Below are 4,644 nucleotides of genomic sequence, written 5' to 3'. Positions count from 1 at the left end.
GGCTTAAACAACACACTCACTTCTCACAGTTCTGCCGGCTGGAAAGTTCAAGATCAAGGTGTTGGCAGATGAGATTCCCGGTGAGGGCTGTCTTTCTGTCTTGCAGACAGCTGCATTCTTGCCGTGTCCTCACGTGGCAGAGAGAAAGCTCTGGTCTCTTTGTCTTCTTGTGAGGACACTAATCCCACCCTCGTGACCTCGTCTAAACCTGGTTACCTGCTCAAGGCCCCACCTCCACACACCGTCATATTGAGGGTCACATGAGTTTGGGGGTGGGGGACACAAACATGTACAATATGTACTCCCAAATCTATTATAAATTAAAAAACCAAGAAAAAGAAAAAAAATGGTAGGGATTCAAAGACAGGGATGAGGTTTTTTTCCTAATGAAGTACCTTTAGAATGAAAAAAAAGTTGATTGTGTTTATGTGTGAGAAGCGGCATTTAATATCTGATGTAAATTGCCCCAAATTTCTCAGGCTTACAAAGGAGTCAACAAGAGACGGGAAATTAGGGTTCTCTGGATTCTTAGTTGTCCCTACTTAGCCCGTCACTGTCATTCATTGCCTTTTGAGTGGACTTGCCTTAATTTCACAGTGTTGCAGTAAATGAAATATTCTCTATGAGTCGCTCATGAAACCTTCGCTGAGAGGTAGGAGACCTCTGTGTTAGAGGAGTCTCTCTCCCTTATAAATTACCAAGTCAACTTACTGACGAGTCTGGAGTGCGCCAGCCTCACGCACAGCGGGACCACGCTGCCCTAGCAGTGTCATCAGGAGTCACACTCGCTCCACCTGCTCTCCCGGGGCCTGCTCCTGGTCATAAGAGGGCCACGGAAACACCAGCTTAGCGTCCCCAGGGGGAGACATACCCCAACCCTGCCACTGTCCCAGTAGTTTCAGCAAAGGCCCGAGGCCTGGCTCTCCTTGCTCTGGCTTGGGTCATGTGCCTATTCCTGACATACGTCACTGTGGCCAGAGATAAGGTGAGATCGGCAAAGCCAGAGTCCCAGGCCCATCCTGGAGCCCAGGGATGGGGTCAGCCCCGTCTAAGCCATAGGGATGACAGGTGAGGAAGGGGCCACTCCCTAGGGTACCAGGTATTGTCAGTGGAAGAAGGGTGAGTGGATGCTGGGCCGATGCCACCTCCCTGGCTCACATTCAGATATGCAGAAGCTACCACTCGACTGCACATCCCTTGCCCCAGGTCCTATCCCCAGGTGGACGGACTCAAATCCCCATGTGCCTCTGACATCGAGCCCAGCGCTCTCTTTCCATTACTCCACAGCTGCCCGAGTCGGGGAGGAAGGTCCCAGCGGTCAGAGATCCATGTACAGGAAAACGAAGGCTTGCTGAGGGGACCTTTTCAGATGAACTGAATGCTGGGCAGAGCCTGGGGCCAGTGATGTCATGGGGACTCCCCAAGGCATGAAGTGGGGGGGGGTTGGGGGTGACTTTCACTTTCAGCACAGCACGTGGCCAGTGCTCATTAAAGCCGGAGTCTGCAAATAGCTGGGACTCCCAGGAACAGGGTGACTAGACCTGAGGTTAGTTCTATGGATTCGTCCCGCCCAGGCCTTGGGGCTGAGAGACAGGAAGCAGGAGCTGGCGGATGTCCCCACACTCAGCTCCCCAGCCAAGTCCCCCGTCCTGCCGGGCCCTTTGCTGCCTCCACAGCTTGGTGCTTCTGATTCTCTGCCACTCCTTTAACGCGCACACCTTTCTGGGAAGCTGCCGGGAACTCCTGGAAACCGGCATGGAGTAGAAACAATAAACAGCAGCACTCCGAGAGTCCGCCAGCTTCCCAGGGCTTTGCTGCAAGTAGAAGTCTCGACCACAGCTCCCAGATATTCCCGGGTAGTCCAAGCCCTAGAGAGACCTGGGTTCAAATCCTTGCTGTGCCATTGCTAGCCGTGTGACCTTGGACAAGGCCATTGGTTTCTCAGGGCCTCAGTTTCCTTGTCTGTAAAATGGAGACAATACCTTTGCTTTGCCAGGACTGTCATGATGACTGAAACCACACAGGCAAAGTGGTCATCAGGGAGCCCAGAGGGAGTGCCCTCTCCCTTGTCCCTGTGTCCCTTAGAGACAGGAGGGTCAGGCTGGGCTGGGCTAGGGTGGGGAATGAAGCCCAACTCAGCCTGGCCAGCGACCTGCAATGTACCGGGCAGGAGAGCACTGCCCTTGGCAGATCCAGCGTCAGGGATGGCACCAAGGGTGCAGGGGAGATTTGGCCAAGCAGTTTGGCAGCAGGTCATGGCCAGAGGACTCTAGAGATTATCTGGTCTCCTTGCTTTACAACCGGAGAAACTGAGGCTTGGCAAGAGAAGGGGACTTGGCCAAGTACGAGGAGGTTTTGGAGCCAGGCAGATCCGGGTTCTGCCACAGCCTCAGTGATCTCTTCTCATCTTAATCCTTGCTGACCCAGCCAATGTCTCGGGGCCCTGGAGGGGAAATAATGGAGGACACCGGGTACCCCCAAAAGGGCAGGGAGCATTTGTGCCTGCCACGGACCAGCAGGAGGATTGAAGGGTGCGCTGCTGATGGGGCCTCCCAGAGGTCTCAAGTTCCTGAAGCCAGGAAAGGGATCCCACTCATCCGGAAAAAAGGCTGGGAGGGGGTCGCAGGAGAATTGGGTTCACCTGCAACTTATGTGCGCCAGGCTACAGGCAGCCAGGGGCTTCCTGGGAGAAACAGATACCACAGAGCCCAAGGAGGGCACTTTGCAAAACAAGGGACTTAAGGAACTGAGGGCCGGTGCTGTGGGCACAGGTTCTGCTCCCAGGGCTGCTACCACCTGCTTCCACCCAGACCTCAGTCTCCCTTCCCGACACCCGTGGGGAGATGTGTCTGAGATGCCCTTCTTGTTGTGGGCCTAGAATGGGAGCTGGAATCCGTGGGGACCTCAGAGAGTGGGAGCCAGGTCTGCTTTGATTTGGGGGGCAGAGAAACCTGGTGGTTAAGAACAAGGCTGACAGGCTGGGCGCGGTGGCTCACGCCTGTAATCCTAGCACTCTGGGAGGCCGAGGCCGAGGCCTAGGCAGGTGGATCATTTGAGCTCAGGAGTTCGAGGCCAGCCTGAGCAAGAGTGAGACCCCGTCTCTACTAAAAAGAGAAAGAAATTAATTGGACAACTAAAAATATATACAGAAAAAATTAGCCGGGCATGGTGGTGCATGCCTGTAGTCCCAGCTACTCGGGAGGCTGAGGCAGAAGGATTGCTTGACCCCAGGAGTTTGAGGTTGCTGTGAGCTAGGCTGACGCCACGGCACTCTAGCCTGGGCAACACAGAGAGACTCTGTCTCAAAAAAAAAAAAAAAAAAAAAAAGAACAAGGCTGACAAAGCTCTGCTGCTTCCTAGCTGTGTGAGCAGCTAGAAGCAATTAACAAACCCTGTCCCTGTCTCTATCATGCAGCAAGTATTTCTTGCATCTACTGCGTGGCAGGCCCTGTTCTAGGTCCTGGGAGACATCTGTTCTTCAAAAAAAGATGCAAATCCCTGACCTTCTGGACTTTCCATTCTAGGGGGGAGTGGGGCAGACAATAAATGTAATAAGTGAATTATACAGTCTGCTACAAGGCCATAGGTGCCGTGGAGAAAACAAGCTAGGTAAAGGATTTGGGGAATGTGGGTGGGCGGTTCACATGTAATTAGCGGGGTCAGGCTAGGCCTCATTGAGATATTTGAACAAAAAAAATTTTTTTGCACTGGACAATTGAACAAAGAATTGAGGAGGAGAGGAGGGTGTCAGGGAGGTACTGGTTGTGGGGTGGAGGAGTGTAGTGTACCCCAGGCCCAGGTAAGGCTGGCAGGGCAGGGGGAGCAGGAGATTGGGGTACAGAGCCACAGGGCCATTCATATAGGGTCTTGTAGGCCATTGAAGACCTTGGGTTCTTCCTCTAGAAGACACATGGGAGGGACTGGGGCAGAGGAGGGATGCGACGCACAGGTTCGAAGGGTCTCTGTGCCTTGGGAAGGGGAGCATGGAACCTGGTCAGGAGGTTGCTGTGGTGATCCAGGTGAGTGACGGCTCTGCCACATGCAGATAAGAGTGGTACCTGAGCCTCAGATTGCTGAGGGAAAGCACAGCAGCACATGGGCGCCTGGTGTCAGTAACTACTGCTCTCATTCACCAGGCTGGGCCCCGTGGAGGCAGGAAGCTCAGGCACAGCCTCGTTCTAGAGGGCGTGCAGCAGGTGAGGTGGACTGCAAGCGTGCTTGTTGGAAGAGCTCAGAGTCTGCAAGTCTTTCCCACTGCCAAAGGTTCTGGAAAGGCTTGCAGATGTCATGTGCCCTCGGGTGGATGGCAGGGAAGTGCGTCACAGCTCCTTTTGTCATCTGGAAGTTGGAGAGGATGCTCCCTTTGCCTCCCATACGAGACAGCTGGGCTAAGACTTGTAACGAAGGTACTCGAACACTCTGACTTGCCATTTGAGGCATCCGGCAGCGGCCTTCATGTTGTATATACCCACTGAATAATCAGTGACCAGCCCTGGGGACAGGGCTGCTCTTGGATACTTAAAGTTTATGAAGATGAGAGGTGGGAATACCAGAGCAGGCAAGGGTAGAACTGCAGTCTGTATGTAGTTGCCATTGCAGGGTTTAGGCTGCGCATTTGACCTTCCAGTTCTGTTTGCTAATTAA

The sequence above is a fragment of the Propithecus coquereli genome, unplaced genomic scaffold (assembly GCF_000956105.1).
Source record: "Propithecus coquereli isolate 6110/MARCELLA unplaced genomic scaffold, Pcoq_1.0 Scaffold120, whole genome shotgun sequence".
Taxonomy (NCBI): domain Eukaryota; kingdom Metazoa; phylum Chordata; class Mammalia; order Primates; family Indriidae; genus Propithecus; species Propithecus coquereli.
This window is presented reverse-complemented; position numbering follows the sequence as displayed.